Below are 18,607 nucleotides of genomic sequence, written 5' to 3'. Positions count from 1 at the left end.
ACACTGCTGGGTTCTGTCGAGGCAGAGCCTAGCTACTGACCCAACCTCCCTGAAGTGGGTGCCCTCGGCACCGCACACGGAGCAGGGAAGATGGTATAGCTGTAGGTCTGGACCTACCAGTTAGGTACACGCAGAAACCCAAATCCCACAGCGGATACGGGGGAGTTTTTACCTGAACAGACCTCCACGGGCTGTGGCAAGCATACAGGGAAAGTCCCGGGCCAGAGTTGAAGAGCCACTTCTGATAGCAGGAACCAGAAGCCTCCAGGCTAAAGTTTTGTTCTAGAACACGGTTCACCATCTCGGAAGCAACTGCGGGTCCTCAGAGGGATCAGGAGCCCGGTGTGTAGAACAGGGCCAGGGCCGCACCAGGGCCCCGAAGCACGGGTGGCTTAGACTTCTCAGCACTCTGTCCGGGGCCAGAAGGCCTTGGCCATCACGTGGGCCAGCCTGGTCAGACAGGTGCACGGTTTGGTCACCTGCTTGTCCTAGATTCCGCCAGAAGGACGAGTCAGTCGCCACTCACAGGAAAAGATGAGAGCTGGGGAGCTTTCCCTCTGTGCGTGTTTCACGCCTGCTGGGAAGATCTTTTGGCTGCTCTGTAGCCATGGCTGTTGTGGAACAGTACTACTATTTATTCTGTTCAGTGTCCCGAGGTGACAGCCAGCTGCAGGGCCACCACAGACCAAAGGGATACACTGTGCTTTGCCTACATATGGACCAGGGGCCTCTATCCAAGCCCAGTGGTCTCCAGCTCAGCACTCCCAAACAAGTTCTGGTTCAAAAAAGGACAGACTGTTGCCTTGAAAAGCCTTCTACACTTCTGAAAAGTTCTCGCAGCTTCTCATAGCTGTCAATGCCTCAGGCCAGACTAGTCCACCCAGTGATCTTGGCTTGGCTCCAAGCAATGTCCAGGAGTTGGAGGGGCAGGACTAGACGACCTAAGATGGCAGCACTTCCTTCCACCATCTGGGTCCCCACCCTCAGCTCTGGCTACTGTAGAGGGTTGGTTCTCCTTCCTGCCTACCCTCCTTATACTATCCCTATCTCTCTGAAAGGGTCAGGTTGGGGAGAAAAGGTACCCTCTGTTTGAGGGGTATTGCACCTGTGGCCTCAGCCCAATCTCAGGTGGAGCTGAGGAGGAGGTCTTGGATGGACTTCACTCAGAGCTGCCTTCTGCTAGAGACAAAGGCCCTGCTCTAACCCATGATGCTAGGATTTCCCTGGATACAAAGTGGTCTCTGATTCACTGATCTCCCCGTGGAGAAGTAGAAAGGTTGGCAGACTACAGCACCCAGGAGAATGGCCCTGAAGCTTATCTTTACAGACAAGGGTCTGGCAGTGGGACCCCCCCCCCCACCCCTTAGCTGATTCCATTGCCGTCCTTGGAAGCAGGACTGGGACCCAAACCTTTCAACACATCTCAGGGCTGGGGATCCTGAGAGATGCTTAGATGGACCCAGTTGTCCTAGTGTTGTCCACAAGCCCTAAGAGACTAGTTTCATTTTAGCAACCATGGTTCATGTCACAGTTCTATACTCCATCCTGTTCCAGGCCAGGCCGGGGGTCTGAGAACTTAGAACTGCTAATGCATTGGCCTCCTATTGGTTCATTCCACCCTCCACAATTTCTGCCCTCCATGAATAAGTGTCACTATCCCCAGAAACACTGCCTGGGTCCAATTAGATCCCAGGAGATGCCATCCCCTGCCGCCTTGTCATCACCTATACTCCACTGATGCCCTCTGCTTGAGTCATTGTTTCTACCTCAACACATCTTCGTACAGGGATCAGAAGGAGCTTACGGAGGTCCTCTCTCCCCAGACCTCTGGGCCTATAAAGTTGTTGCTTGGAGATGCCAGTCTCGAGGGCCATAGACAGATTGCCTTCTACCTGGAGATACATACCTACGCAGCTCTCACTGTCCTCCCAGCCTCTGTTCTTTATCACATACTAAGACCACTCCTTTGAGGGTATAGAAATGGTAGGGAGGGCACAAGGCTCAAAGGGATGCCACTCTGTCTCCACCTTCTCCCTGCAGAATATGCTAAGGACACCTTTCAGCCCTGGCTAAGATCAGCCAACCACACCCACCCTGCACCTTCTGGCCTATGTCCTTTCCTGGCCATCACAGGCCAATAGCCCCAGCTGCCGGGGCCCCAGGTACTGCCCAACCTAGGGTCCCTGAGAAGAGTCCTGTGTCGCTGCGGAAAGCCAGTGCTCCCAGAAATCCTGTAAACTTAGGGAACCTCAGTCTCAACTCCTTGATAGGAGGGAAGGCTGTTCAAGATGCGAAACGGGTACATTTGACTTGATGCTCATGAGAAGAGCCTAGTTCTCAAGGAGGACTTCAGAGATCTTGATCACAGGATAGGTCCCGGCAGCAAAGTCAGAAGGTTGAGCGGCCAGCAAGGGGCCAAAGAAGCCCAAGAGGGCAGCAGCTGTCAGACCCAGAAAGTCACACACCTGAGAGGCAACAGGACTTGGTCAGGAGTTCAGATACCAGGCCACAGACAGAAGAACAGACAAGTCCGAGGACCTCAGAGCAAAGGAAAGCAAAGGAAATATCAAGGGGCCCTAGAGAATACTCTGCAGGTGCAGCAAGGAGTCTGGATGGGCCCTGGGATAGGGGGAATGCTCAGGCGTAAGAGGGCAGCCAGATGCTTGATCCCAGGACCATGGCTCCAAGCTGAAAGAGGCAGGGCCACCAGGAACCCAGAGCTCACACTGGCATAGGCCTTGAGCAACCTGAGGGCAAGTTCAAGGGGAGGCACTTATGATAGACAATGGAAGGGAACCAGGGAGGCTGAACAGAGGATGAAAGCCTAAGCCACATGTTCCCTGAGGGTTGGGGGCGGGGGGAGGGGAGAAACACTGCCATATACAATATGCATTTATTAGGAACACATGACCCTGCAATCCAGCGGGTGCCTAAGTATTATCACTTCAAGTCAAAACCTCAGCTGGGGACACCTGGCATTGAGCGGCACCCCCCAGAGTCCTGAAGGAAGCTGTGTGCAGGATGCCGGCAGCCCCACCTTCTGCATGAGGCCCCCACTAAGCTGTTCTTGCCTGAGAAAGCATGCAAGTCCGAGCCCTGATTCAGAAGTTCAAACTCCCATGCCAAGTTTACAGCCCAGAGCTATCACACGCTCCCTGTGACCTGCCCTTCCTTATACCAGCCTCCCTACAGGCATAGAGTGGGCTGTCTATACCGTAGGCCATGACAGCCAGTGTCTAGTCATACAGTTACTATATAAAGTAGACTGCCTGGAAGGTCTCAGGGGGCAGAGACACGCAAGCCCCTAGGTGACATGTTCTAGGGTAACAGACTTAGAAGTTCCGGGGGACAGCTTAAGGAACCATAAGTGGCCATGGCTGTTGATTCTAAGCAGAGTGAGGGCAGGCAGAACAGCTCCTAGGAAGGCTGGAATGAAATAGCACGGACCCAAGCCAGGGGCTGCTTCTGGCCTCTGTCCAAGTGAACGCCAAATGCTTACCTGCTGGGACCTTGTGGGAGCTCCCCGGTCAAGGGAATCCTTGAGGCCCCATCTGCTCTGATAGGACCGAGTAATGGCAACAACATTAAGGAAGCTTTGGCCTCATGATTTTCACTAACTCTAAGCATGCCAAGTTGACCGTCTACTGGTTAGGCTGTATAATAAGTAGATACATACACAGCCAGGCAAGGAGGAAATAATGCTTAGATTAGTCCAGCCAGGAGGTAGCCATGACAAGTTCTAGCCACATCGATTCCCGCCCTCCAGAACCTGGCCCACAGGACAAGGGGGCAGCGAAGGAAACCTGGACAGATTTGGCCCAGGCGGCCTCATCCTGTGGATTAGGAGCGAACCACAACTGGTGGGTATCAGGGCTTCAAGGAAAAACAGGAGTAACAGCTCTGAAGAGAGAAGCCCACCCCCAGCTGGCATCCAAGTGGACCTCACGGAGGAAAGGCCAGGCCCAGCATCTAGTATAGGAGGAGACACACATAGGCAGTCAGAGTGTCCTGAGGCCAAGGGCCACAGCCCCCTGGTCACCCTGGTCTCCACAGCTGGTGGAGCAGAGGTCCCAGGTAGAAGGGAAGGTGAACAGGTTTGAGGGGATCAGGAAAAGGCCCTGAAGACAAATTCCACATACAGCACTGAGCAGGCCAAGAGCTAGGATGCTCACAGCTGGGGTCCCCAGATGCCACCATTTGTTGCAGTGGACTCTAAGGGGAAGGAAGTGACAGAAGCCATTAGATTAAGTCCTGAGAACCACAGCTAGAATGAAGCCCTGCTGTCCAACCAGATTCCAGAACAAGCAAATTATCCTCACCCTGGCTCTTAGGTGGAGGGGGTGGGGGGAGAAAGGGGAGACTTCCCAAGAGGTAGGCTGAGGGGCATCCAAGGTGGCTCCTGAGCATTCTGGGGATGCCTGAGGTGCCCTTCCCAGATATCCACCTGGGTCTCCAGCTAGACATCCACTGACGCAGGATACTAGGTGGTCTCCACAGAGCAAGGCCAGCAACCAGTTTCTAACCACTGCCTCTAGCTTTAAGGCAGGAACAGGAACCAGACAACAAACAGCTGAGAGGTTAAAGCCAACCCTTCCTGCTCTTGGGAGAGCCACCCTATCCGCTAGCCTTCCCCACCCACCCCCCCCCCCCGACCCTTCAACTTGCCTGCCACTGGACACTTCCCATCTGTAGTTCTAGAAGTCTAGTTTCTCTGGAGTTACACTCCATCTCTGTACCCTACAACCAGTTTTCCAGTTGAGACTTCATAGCTGAATAGCCCATGCTTCTCCATCTCAACATTTTATCTGTCCCACTCTGATACCATCCCCAGCTTGATATTCCTAAGGTCCCCAGGAACCCCAGAAGTAGCAAGTCCCCAAGGACATTCCCATATCTTATCTTTGCTGTTCAACCTTCAGCTGTAAACTGGGCAGAAAAGGTATCCATGCACAGGGTTCATGGGCCAAGCTCAGCCTCCCGGATCTTTAGTTACCATCAGTATACCAACCACTGGGCTCTACCTGTCTGCTGGACATCCTTATTTGGAGAAATCAGGCAACCCAAACCAAGATGGTCCTACGCTGAATGTTTCTGGCCTCTAAGGGACTCTAGGAGAGCAACGTGTCCCTGCCAAGGTCATGCTACAGACCTAAAAAGCACCAAGAGACTAGCAGCTTATTCCTGCTTTTCTCCCTTAATCAAAATCCTGTTCAATTCTCCCTCCTAAGCCTCTCTTGAATCCATCTGCTTCACTCCACCTCAACTCCCCTGCCCCAAGCTCTGACCTCTTGCCTAGAAGCTGCTAGAAGTTTCCTTCTAACCGTTCAATAAATCCTCATGCCGACTCCTGGCTAGTCTTTGGTATGCAGGCCTGATTACCTTAAAACTCATCAGGTCGCCTGTCTCTCTCCCAACTTGTAAATCTGTTCTAGGGCTTCCTAGCATTCTCTGGGTATAGAACCAGATCTTCAACTTGGCCTCAAAGTCCTTATGTAGTCTGACCCTGGCCTAAGTCTCTAGTGTCAATTGTGGCCACTTTCTATGTTGGAGTCATACTGGCTTATCTGGCATCCACATGCCTAGATACCTTCGACCTTAAGGGAAATGGAGAACAATTAGCAACATAATTCCAACAAGTCACTGAGGAAGGAACACCCTGGAAACTAGGGTATTTTGTAGCAATTCTAGATCTTGATTTCTTCAAAGAGAGGTGCCCTTCTTCTAAGAGATTAACACCAGACACTACACCTAGCTTCTGGAGAGTCAAGTGGTTTGGGAAGGAGACTGGCTTCTTCTCTAGTACACCTCTAGTCTCCGCATCCAGTGGTGCTATGCCTAGTCTATCGAGCTGTTCTACCTCTTCGGTGAGCTATGGGAGTCTTACTGGCACCTAGCCTAGGGGTACCAGGATGTAGCCACATGTGAATTATTAGCACATGTCAATACATCCTGCTTAGTTGGTGTGGGTCCATCCTTAGGGCTGACGGAGATACTAGGAATCCCCAAGCTCATTCTTTCCTGACCACTACTCTACCTATCCCCAACAAGCCAAATGCAAATGCCGTCACCCAAGATTAATTCATTCCACTTATACCCCATGTCTAGTCCCTGAGTAGTCAGACCAGCAAGTCATACCCACCCAGCCAGGCCAAGTCTTGTTCCCACAGACACGGCATCGAAGGTGTCAGGTGTGTAGGAAAGTGGTAGTGAAGTAGGTGGTGATGCCTCTGGGTCTTAGTATTAAGTCCCTATCCTCGGGCAGCCTAGAGTCTTTATACCCCCCATGCCATCTTTTGCTATGGAAGTTATAGCACCTTTCCCCTCAGACCCCTGCATACCACCAACTTGAGTTTTGGCCAAGATCAGCTCTGGCTGCTCTCCTGTTCACCTGCAACCCTGGAGCAGGATCCCATTATTTTAGCCAGAAGCATCTGTTACAAAAGCCACCTCCCAGAATCCTGAGCTGCCATCTGACTTCCAGGTGGAAGCGTCTGATCTCTGCTGACCTGAATCACCACCCCCCAGTGCTATGAAAGTAGTGACAACTTCATAGATGAACTTCTTGCTCATACATCTAGATAGACCTGTGGTGAACAGGCACCTGCCAGGCAACCTAGGACTTGCCATACCTGGGCCCTTGATGACCCCCAGCAACCTCAAAGTCCACTGAGCAGTTAGAGCCCCCCACCACCATGAGAATGCTCAGACCCAGTTTGGTCAGGAAGCCATTCCCGGTCTTTGATTGGGGTGGGAGGGGGATGATCGTCAAACCAAAACTCATGGACTTAATCTGGTAACTTATAGAGAACGTGAAGTCTAATCTACCAAGTCCATGTCTGAAGGACCAGGTCACAAGAAGGCCATTCTTGAAGCACATCTATGTGGGGGAGAGCTTGTTAGGTGTAGAACTCATGGAAGCTTCTCAGAAGCCATGTAGAGACAAATATGTTTAGGGAGTAGTCTCATCTGAAGGAGCTTGGAGGACCCCGGGCTCACAGCCACCTGAAACTGGTATTTAGCAATCATGTACTCCTGGGATTAAAGAGCAAGGGATACTTTTTCTGAGGGAACAAAGACCAGGCCTGAGCTTTAAGGATTCTGTGAAAGAAGAGGCAGAAGACTGAAGGTCACACCGTAGGCAAGGGGCAGGGCCATGTTGCGATACACAATCCTGCAGGAGTAGAGTTCAGGAGGCCACAGCAGACCTTAAGTTCAAAATGAACTCCTTGTCAAGCTATTGGCCTCAAAGTTCCTACAGCTACAATGAGGAGCAGGAAATAAAGGAAACCTAAAGGGGCCCACAGCCCAGAACAGCAAGAATTCTGATTGCAGTGGGTCTCAGGGGAGACCCTTGTTCTCATGGGCCAACGCTCCCAGGCCAGGGGAGCTGGGCAGCCTGGATTCTCAGGGCTCAAGCCTGGTGAAGGCCTGAGGCCTGCAAATACACAGGGGCAAGAATGAAAGAAGAAAACCGCACAATCCTGCAGTTCTCACTAAGAACCGTGCCTGAGGACTCCCATGGCCCACGGAGCTCCAGCACTGGCTTGGCTCTAGTGGCTTCTGGTAGGGCAGTCTAGGAGGATGGCCAGCCCCGGGCCCCTCCCAGGCTGCCACAGAGCAGACTTGTGTCAGTCTGCAGGCTCAGGCAACTCCCAAGAAGTGGCTCTGACGTACCCCAGCCTCCAGCCCACTGCTGCTCAGCACTCAGATCAAGGCCTCGGTACAAGGATACTCTGCAGAAGATGCGGTTCCTAGGATGGCAACACCTTTCTGGAAGGAGGGCCAAGGGCAACTGACAAGTAGGTGGGGGATCCCGGAGGACTGATCCCTGTCCCTGGCATCTACCTTGGTCCATTAGAAGCCTTCCACTTGGTGTTTCTGTCAGTGCCATGAGACAAAAAACCCCTGAAAGCAGAGCCTGTGGGTTTTGCCTCCCCAGGCCAAGTGCCCAGCAGAGTGTGGGTGCTATCGCAGCTGCTGAGGAGATCCCTTCTGGGAGCAGAGCTCAGATAGAAACAGATGCCCCAACCCCTGAGCACAGCCTGGACCCCAAAAGAACAGCCCTGGAGAACATCTGGGTTTGTCACAGAAGCAGCAACGGTGGTCACAACAGAGGCTGCAGGGAGCAGTGGAGGAGTTGGTAGGGACAACACTGCCCGGTCCATAGGGGGACCTGGGTCAGTCCAAGGAACGCTAAGCTCTGGTCTCCTAACAAATCTGTGCTAGGTGGCTTAGCGTTAAGGTTTACTTCCGGCACAAGTCTTGAGAGTAAGGTGGTTTGTACACAGCTCTCTTCCTAGTGTAGACCCATTGTTCGATCTCCAGCTATGCCATCTCAGATACAGAACCTTCAGGGCCACCTCCACATTGGGAGGCACATGGGGAAGTTGCACCTACCCTCCATGGTTTTGGACCAGAAGTGAGGTCGTTTCCACTTATACCAGTGAGAGTTTAGTTAAGGGACCCATGATGCATGGGGACTGGGAAGTAAAGGGCCTGTAGATGGGCATGGAGCGTTAACAGACAGCAAGATGCCCAAATTCCTGTCAGAGCCACTACAGGTTAGGCTTCTACAGCATCATTGAAGCAGCATCATTGTTCCATACTGGCTAAGGATTTGAGGGAAAAAATAGCTCCTGGCCTTCCAGGGACCATGAAGGATGCCCGAGATGGCCTCATACATGTCAAGTTTCACCTGTCCCTCTCGGTCCTAGAGATCCTGGCACAGAAAGGCCTTCTGGTGCCAGCAGCTTTCAGAAATGGCCTTGACTACAGATGGACCAAAGAGCAAAGCTCTCCCTAGGACACAAAGATAAGTCATGCCAGGGGAAAGCTTAACAGAGCATGTCAGGCCATGCCAAGGCCTACCCGTCCTCTGAGTGTTTGCTTCTCCACAATCTGACTGAAGTTATCCATACAACATCAACACTTGGAGTCGGAGGTGCCAGCCTCAGATGTCCCACCGGTTGCAGTTAGCATTGGCCCCACATGAACCACAGGTCTGAATAGTCTGTGAGCCCGCCTCCAGGCCCTGGCCTAACCCAAGTCTCAGTGGCACACTTGTCCTAGGAAGTCGGCAATACCATACAGTCTCCTTCACCTGGAGGCAGAGGCCCCCCAACCATTCGTGCCCAAGGTCGTGCCGCAGCATGGATGCCAGCACACAGTTAGAGGGCAGTCATTAGCACCGTCGACTGTAAGCTCACGCGTAGTTCAGAGTGGCTGCTTTCCCAAGGATAGCACCCTTGGGAACATCAGTGAGAATATAAACATAAGAATTGAAGTGCTCTTCGATAAAAAGAAGCTACTGGACATCACCTAGGTGTTCTTGTTAGTGAATAAATCTGAGCATATTCACTGTTGGAACAAAAGAACCCCCCCATGTGAAACAGCTGTTTACCTAGAAGAGATGGAAGGGTAGACATTGTCCACCCCCCCCTGCCCACCCTCACCCCAAAAGCCAGGATGTAGCTCTTCCTACGTAGGGCAAATCCTCTGCTAACTATGCTGGGAGCCAGTGTTGCCTCTAAGTACAGCACCATAAATCCAGGCAAGAATGGTTCGTGTGACCATAGCCAGTAAATGGAGGTGGGACACTGGGTATATGTGTAATGCTGAAGTGAGGACACTGAATTTCTTTCTAGTCATAGGGAGACTATGATCAAGGGAGACTGCCACCTTAATCCAGGAAGTCTTATCGTTTAATGAGGTCTTCTGATGTGATGGAGTATTAACGTTACCCCTAATAGATTCAAGTTCAACATTCAGCTGTACTATAAACTTTTAGATGTACATCCTGGAGTCTAGACTTTGCAAAGGATAGAGAGAGAAACTAGACAACACTAAGAAGCACCAACCAAACCAATCTAGAAGGTGGGATCCTCTGCAACAGGACTTAATCAGAAGGGACTGTACTGGATGTAACCAGACAAGGCTTGGTATTAGATTGAGAAGTGTTTAAGACTATAGAAGACATCTTAACATTAATAGAAAAGCCTGAAATAGGAGTTAAGTGAGCTCTTACTGATCTGGAAAGGACAGTGCTAGACCATTGCAGTAGCGATCTCTGGTGATCAGAGGCATGTTTTTGCTTCTCTTCTTTCTATAGTAAAAGTGTGCTATTTCTATAACAAAGTTAAAAGTTACTGTAAGAAAAGAATCTGGAAGTCTGGTATACCTTATTTGACTAAAGCTGAAGACTTGATATCAAGTGCTCAGAAATGATCCCACAAGTTCAAACTCTTGCTATACCTGTATGAACACAAAGAACTTCTTCGGCTCTCTGGAGGGAATACTTAGATGTTCACTGGCAAGAATTCCCAAAGTGGCTCAGACTGACATGAGCATCTCCACTCTCACAGAAAGCCCACCGTGATGGGCAAATACCTCTGGCCCCGTAGGAGGAGTTAGAAAACCACTTTCTTCCCAAGCCTGAGTGTATTCTAGTGCATTCTAGAAGGTGTAACCTGTATCAGAGCACTTTGTAGCTGAGGATCGCTTCACTTCTAGGGAAGATCAGATTTAGTTACCAGCCAGGAGAAGTCATAGGTCCATTCTGTTTACAAATATGGATGCAAGAGACAAAGAAAATACTAATGGAATCCAATAGTGTATTTAAAATTACTATACGATCAAGTAGGTTTTATCTCAGGAGAAAAGGAGAGTTCAAATTAAGAATATAAAGGGTTTGGGGGGGTGGGGGGATGGGTTAGCCTGGTGACGGGTATTAAAGAGGGCATGTTCTGCATGGAGCACTGGGTGTTATGCACAAACAACGAATCATGGAACACTACATCAAAAACTAATGATGTAATGTATGGTGATTAAATTTTTTTTAATAAAAAAAAAAAAAAAATTTATTTTTTAAAAAAAAAAAAAAAAAACAAAAAACAAAACAAAAACCAAAAACCAAACCGAATATAAAGGGTTTTTTTCCTGTATATTAACATAAATGAAGTGAATTTACCTGATTAGAATTTAAAAATTTACCAAGGAAAAAAGGCCTTTAAGTGTCCAGGAATTAACTCAAGAAGGTTCTAATAAGATTCTGAATAAATGAATAGTCCATGAAAGAATTAAAGACTTTTGCACGCTCTAAATTAGTTCATAAATTCAAAGTAATCCCCAAATCCTCGCTTAATTTGAAGAACTCAAATTTACTTTAAAACCTATAAAAGGTCCTAAAATAGCTAAGTCAACTGCTAAGTATAAAAGACTTGTCCAAGCAATAGAGTGCTATAGTGAGAAGCAGTACATATGGTATTTGCACAAAAGCAGACCAAGCAGCAAGGCCCAAGCATGCACAGGAACTATGGAAAAGGGGCTGCCACAGACTAGTGGTAAAGGACAAACTTGTGCTCGTATGGGGAACAGCAGCTTACTCTAAAGATAGCTGAATACCATACCACTGTTTCTAGTCTTTGAGAAACAGTCTTTAACCATGGTTTTTATTGAAGTCTAGATTTATTAGAGACCTACTAGAAGAGAAATACAAATTATGACCTGGTGATAAGAGAAGACTTTATGAGACCCCACTAGCACAAACCATTAGGGCAAAGTTTTAGTTTGATCAAAGTTTCTATTCAGTCAAAGATACTGTGAACAAATTTATGTCAGGTAACAGATTGAAGGCAATAGAAAACCAATGAGGAACTACTTGAATAAGAATTCCTTCAGGCAGATGGGAACCCCAGAAGAAAAGGCAAAGTCAAGGGTACCCAAAATGCAATCCTAATTGTCTAAACCCAGAAATGCAAACGACAGCTCCCTTCATATCCATTAAACTGGCAAGTGCTAGAAAGCCGGTATGCGAAATATTGACAGGGATACAGGGATACAGGAATATTCCTGCATTGCCATGGGACCATGTACTGGAACAGCCATTCTGGAGAACAATCTGGTATCATTTAGTCAAATTAAGCAATTCTATTCCTGGGAGTAAAATCCAAGATGTTTGTCCTACAGGTAGATAGGGGCGCATGTCTAAGGATGTTCTTTTCAGTGCTGTGGTGACAGATGGAGGCAATTGGGTGTCCATTCCTGGGAGAGCAGCTAGGAAATATGTGGTGGCCACATGCCATGTAGTATCACTTAACAGATAAAAACAGACTGGGTATACATATAACAGGAGTATCCGACCTAGTGGGGAAGAGGCAGGGCAGGGTGACCCATTAATATACAGAGGAGACCTTTTATGATCCTGGATGAGAATCATTCATATACCTTATACATTGGATTGGCTGCCTCTGAGCGAGAGGGGAACAGGTGTAGAGACAAAGAAGGATCCCCGTAGAGGCCAATGATACTTGTGTACCACAAACTAGTGGGTGTAACTCAACTGTCTCCCCCAGGCCCCCAGGTTTTAACAACTAAAAGATAACATCTCAGAAGAGCGCTGGACTTACAAAGGGCCATGGCAGGGTAGGAGGTTAAACCCATAGGCTTGGGTATCTTTAGTGCAAGCAACAAGAAGTATCTTAAGAACCCTTGCCTTACTTTGTAATTGGTCCAGCTTCTTCTGCCGCAACAAGGACTCTTCGTACGGACCCTTTGAGCAGGTTTCCTATTGTGCATGATTCTAGCAAACACACCCTGTTTTCTGGGAACACCTCCCTCTACAGTTCTAGCTTTAAGTAGCACAGGCCACAACAAGAATCCTCCCTTAAACACTGGGTCTCCTCTGGCCCCTTTATGTCAACTTAACTAGAGCCTGTTCTCCCCACTGGCCCCTGAATAAGATTCTGGCACCTATGGGAGGTTCAAAGGTAGCACACCTGATGGGAAGTGATAGAACCACCTTAACCCAAGGGCATAAGAGGCTAGAAGCAGGAAGGGGGAAGATTTACAGGACAGAGGTACAAGAACTTACAAGGCGTATTGTCCCTCAGGGGTAGTTTGAAGAGAAGCTTTTTAGGAACCCGGTACAGATGCCAAGCTATATTGCTGAAGGTTCCAGCCTCATCGGGCTCTTAAAGTAGCTCTAAAAAATGAAGAACTCAAGTCAGCAAGAAAGCCATTAGCACTGCTATGAATGTCTACAGAGTACCCTTACTGGATTCCATGCTCTTTTGTGTTGACCTATAATCGCTGTCACAATGTACCTACTCATACTGCCATGTGGAATTGAATTCTGAATCTCCCTGACAACAGACAGTACTTCCAGGGCCACTAGATGCCCCTTCCATGTGCCATCTTTACCTAGATTTTAGGGTTATTTGAAGCAGAGGTTTCTAGTCCCTTCTGTATTAGCCCCCCACCCCATGTTGGATCAGATGTGCTCACACACACACACATTCCCATGTGTCATGCTGTCTCAGTCTATCCTGACCAGCATACAGTCCCCATGCTAGGAAGGTATTCAGAATTAGGAATCCCATAGATTCAGAGCAAAGATAGTCCTGGATGGGAAGGGGTTTTGTATATATCTATACATTAAGCTCCCATCAGCGGGATTAAGTTCAAGAACCCCTGTTCTTTGCCATGAACTGGGCTTTGCTGCAGGAGCTCAGATTCTCCCACCGCCCCCCCCCGGGCCCCCCCCCCCCACTGAGCCTCCTGTTTTCTTCAGTGAGTACGAGTCCCCTCTGAGGGCCAATGCCAGCTTCTCTTAGCCTTTATGCTTTGCTCCTAGGAGGAACCAAAGCAAGATCTTGGTCATGTTCTCAGATATAGCCTAATCTGGACTACGCCCAGAATTCCAGTGGTGCCTCTACCTCAGTTTCCATATAGTGGTATTTGTGGTAAAGTCTAAATATGATTCACCCACTGCAAAGCTCACTTCCTTGGCATCAAGTGACCAGGCACCATGACTTAGTTGGTAGCACAAATCCTTTATATACCTATACAGCCTAAAGTCCTGACCACCTGCTATAGAAAATCTGGGTCAGGCCATGAGCCACCTAGACTTTGCTAGGCAGACCTCAAACTGTCAGAGACTGGTATTTTTACGGTTTCCTCACTCCATGAGACCAGAAAACCAAAGCTAAATGTCAGCTTAGAGGACCAGGAGAGATCAGAGTTAACAAGACACAAGGGTCATTTCTGACCTCCAGGCCACTACTGGCCAGGTCTAGGGGTCCCTATCAGACCTGGGATTCAATTCAATGGAAAGGGATGGGAGCCTGCAAACATGCTTGGACTGAGTAAGGACAGCTAAATAGCTGACAAGACCCAGTCAAGCAGGAGAAAATGACCATGGCAGCAAGTGATAAAGGTTTATTCACATCATTTGTCAGCCAGAAATGTCAAGTCCAGATGCCATATGCAACAGCCTTTCTGGCCAAGGGTCTATTCTTTACATGTAAGAGTTTAGATAGAGTCCCAGAACCTAAGAAAAGGGTATATAAAATGCCATGTTCTAAAGGTCTAGAGGAGATCAATCAGGACCAAGAGAAGAGCAAGGTCCCATGCCCAGCTGAACATAAAAGAGTGTAGCTGCCAGTCTTAACGTGAATGCTTGCAACTACCATTTCTATTCTGTTGGCAATTAAGGGCTCAGGTAGCAAAGAGGGAGGTCAGGAAAGACCTTGGGGGGGGGGGGGGAAGACAGTGAAGAGCAAGGCACCAGAACATAAGCATCAACGATGCCCAGGTTCAGGCTTCTGCATTGGTAGATACTCTTGCAGAAGATAGTTCCTCTTAGAAAAAGAGGTGAAGCCCCTCAAAGTGAAAGTCCACATATTCAACTATACTCTATAGGTCAGGTCTTATGAAAAGCAGTCTAAAAACCTTTTAGGTACTCAACTAAATTCCAGGAATCTTCCAGCATAAGGGAGGCCTATGGCTGGCTTCCAGGCCCTCCTTCTAGTCAAGGACAATGATCAAAGCAGATAAAGCTAAGCCACAGCTTGTTTATAAATGTGTTTATCCCATCATTGGTCCCAATGCCAATGGACAATATGTCAACTGGCAACTCAAGAGGAATTCACATGGTTAACATGTGAATATTCTATTATAATATTAGCACAAAATAGGATCCCAACTGAAGATATTAAGTGTATGAACTAAAAGCTTAGGATTAGATCTGGAAGGATCTGTCCTACGTGGTTCGGTCTTATTTTCTTCCAATGTGATAGCATATTACTGAAAGCCTATAGTAACCAATACATTCTTGAAGTTAAAGAACCATTGATGAGGTTTGTCATGTGGTCAGAGGTTCCTAGCATGAAAAAACCACTTGCTAGGTTCTTGAGAGAGTGGTTAAAATTCCTGGAGAAGTTAGACCCTTGGATTACACCATAAGCAATCAGAAAGCAAACTAGTAGAGCACAAGACACGTCTCATGTGCTGATGCAGCAGAAAAATAGTCCCAACGAGCAATGGTGGAAGCTAAGACAACAGGGTCTTGAGAATAGACTCACTAAGAATCTACCAGCCTAAAGGCCCAAGCCGGGGGAGAACAAGAAAGGGACTCCAATTTGACCCTGCTGGGAGACCCTGCCAGTGTGCTGTGGGGGGAGGGAGGGTCAGGCAGGACCAAGGACAGCCACACAGACCTGACCAAGTGGCTGCAGCTAGCTTACGGAAAGCAGTGACAAGGCTGCTTAATTGAAGCAGCGTATAAGCATTAACAAAGGACAGTGCCAAGCTAGAACCACCCCAAACCAGCCTGATAGGCAGAAAACCTAGAGATCAAATGTGAGAAAATCAGAAGTAATCCAAATGGGCCCATTTCACAGGATGGCAGAGAACAGGAGTAGGAGGGGCCCCAGAATGAAGAAAACACCCTGAGACCTAGGCAAGGAAGAGAGCTCCCAGCAAGAACACAGCCAACATCTACCAAGAGACTCGGCTAAGTGACAGCATCTATGACAAAGGAAAGCAACACCACAGAAGAGATACGGTAGACCTCATGACCCCACTAGAGATGGCCTACCAGGGGCCATCATTAGCCAGTTGCTTAGCCCCACATAGCCACGTATCTAAGTACATTCTGTCCCACCTCAAGGGCAGGGAAGAGTCAAAGACAAAACTTCAGATTGGACTTTAAGGATCTCAAAAGACACTTTTAAATCCTCCCCAGATGTTGATTCTAGAAATAGTTCTTCAGGTGTTATAGAGGAAACGCCCATGATATCTTCTATTAGCCAGGTTGACCAATAAACCCAACAGCCAGGCTTAAAAGGATTCTAGAAATAGAATTTTCTTCCTTATAGACCCAGGTCTTGCATGTATCTGCACATTATGTCCCTGTCAATGGGACAGTCCCAAGTCCCATTTCTGGCCATAACCCAAGCCTTGCCACATGAGCAACTCTTCTCCATGGTCCCTCTACATAGCTGACTCCTTCGAGAACATGGGATTCTTACCTCATTTAGCTTCAGTCCCCTGTAGTGACTATTTACAGCCTTTGTCCTATTAGTCCTCCTGAAAGGCTAGAGCAAAAGTCTAGATTTTTCCTGGTTACTGATTGACCCAGATGCCCAACCCCACCAGAATCCTAGTGCTGCTGCCTGCCTGCTACATCTTCTATCTTTGCTTTCAGACAATATCCATAAAGGTGAAGGCTGCCACTGAGGGGTGGTAAGTATAAACCTTCCAAGGGGAGCCCAAGGAAACCAGCCACCCAGCAGTGTCAGTCCTTCAGCATCAAGTCTAAAAGACCCCTGACTTGCCAGCACAATCCAAGAGGCCCTCCCCCATGAACAATTTGAGCCATACTTGGGGCTACTAGAGGCTGTTCTATTTGCCTCCACCACCACCCCAGGCACCGCCAGAGAGGGAGATAGGTCAGGAAGGGCCCTTACACTGCTCCCTAGAACTCCTTCCCGCTTACCCCAGGGACTATGAGGCCAAGTCAGTGTTCAAGGACTAGAGATGCCTGGGAAAGTACATGCTGACATACCCAGCCCTCTGGTCTGGTAATACCAGCCATGTCTGAACAAGTTATGACCTAACGTGCCTACTGTGTCTGAGTTCGGCTTTAAGGAGAAATGGCCCAGGGACGTACCTATATCCTGAGTTTTAGTCTCCTATTCTCAGGTTAGCGAATGGAAGAAAAAGCTAGAGCTCATGAATAAGTCTTAGTCATGCACATCCTGGAGGAAGATGATGGAGACTGAACACTGTACTCACACCTACATCTGCCAGGCCAGACCCTGGCTACCTACCTAGGTATGGAGCAATAGAGAAACTAAGCATCTTTACCAGGTCTGTCCTGACTATGCCAAGGGCCCATTTTATACATATTATGAAACAGTCTATAGGGAAAGGTAGGCCGTATAAAAAAAAAAAAAAGCAAAATCCCCTATTTAGAATCACAGAACAGGGTGTAGGACTCAAGTTCTCACTGAAGGATCAGACCCGTGTTCAACAGGCCAGAGATAAGCAATACAAGCTACACACCATCCTAATACCACAGGACCCAGGGACAGGGTTCACTGAAGTTTGGGGTCCCAGAGGTTCTGGGATCTCAAGCCTAGGCATCCCAATGATACTCCACCAGAGTCCACAACGAGCACAGCAAGTTGACTTCCACATTTTACCGCAGCAAGGTACGCTAGAGGACAGAGGAGGCTCCTGAAACCCCCTCCCCTCAGCCAGTATACTCCGGGCCTTGACAAAAGGAATGTCCCTCACCCTACCTTCAGCATGCCATTCTGGACCTGAGAGAGCAACACCTTAGCTCCCCAACCCAACTTTGGAACCAGTCTTGTTTCCATAGACCTCAGATTCCAGGGGTCAGAGGGAAAGATGGCAAGATATGCTCCTGGTCTCCCCAGTCCATCAGGTTCCTCTCACTTTCATCCTTCTGAGGTCACGTGGAAGAAGGCCAATAGCCTTCAGTGACCATGAAGGTGGTGGACATACCAATGTCCAGTTCTGGGAGAAGGCCATGGTTACAACAGAAAATAAGGAGTGAGCAGTTGTGGAGAACACCGCTCCAGACCAAACCAATAAAGGACCTCAAAGGAGATAGAAATATAGATACCAGGACCGGGACAGGGAAACACAGCTTGGGGAACATGTCAACCTAACAACGAAGGGCCACAGTTGGACTGACCCTGGCAGAGCTAAGTAGAGACAGGATCACGGGGTTTGGAGGTAGCAGCCTGCAGGACCTGGGTGGGGCAGCCCAGAGGCCAGCCCAAATGGAAGTACCAAAAAAAACCTCAGCATCTCTGGGCCACTTAGGCATAGAAAGTAGAAAGTGCACACTGCCCAAAGGTGCCACAGGCCGAGGAGAAAAGTGACAGGATGGACCTTCAAGTCAGGGGAGGAAGGTCACGGAGAAATGCTGCTGAAGTATTAGAGCTTGAGGTCTGGTCTCAGCAAATGTTCAGTGTGCAATGCATGATTTTGTTCTCCCAAAAAAGAGGCAACTATGTGAGGGCTGGATGTAGGAAGTTGATCATGCTAATTACTTCTGGGTATATTAAATCATGTCATACTTTAGACATTCAATTTTGTCAGTTTCTAGGAACTTTCTTAAAAGGTATAAAGAAGTAGATGTCACATAAAGTCTATAGGAAGTTGTCATGACAAAAACGGAAAGTAACTCCTCAGGAGGAAAGGGAGTTTTTAGGCCACATGATGCTTTCTAGACTTGAACATAGAACTTGCCACCATGAACCACATGCCTGGCCTCCCACTGCCATTAAGATAATAG

The sequence above is a fragment of the Callorhinus ursinus genome, unplaced genomic scaffold, assembly GCF_003265705.2.
Source record: "Callorhinus ursinus isolate GAN/ISIS: 27379988/994484 unplaced genomic scaffold, GSC_fseal_2.0 scaffold31, whole genome shotgun sequence".
NCBI classification, from domain to species: Eukaryota; Metazoa; Chordata; class Mammalia; order Carnivora; family Otariidae; genus Callorhinus; species Callorhinus ursinus.
The sequence above is the reverse complement of the archived record's forward strand: the minus strand, read 5'-3'. Positions refer to the sequence as shown.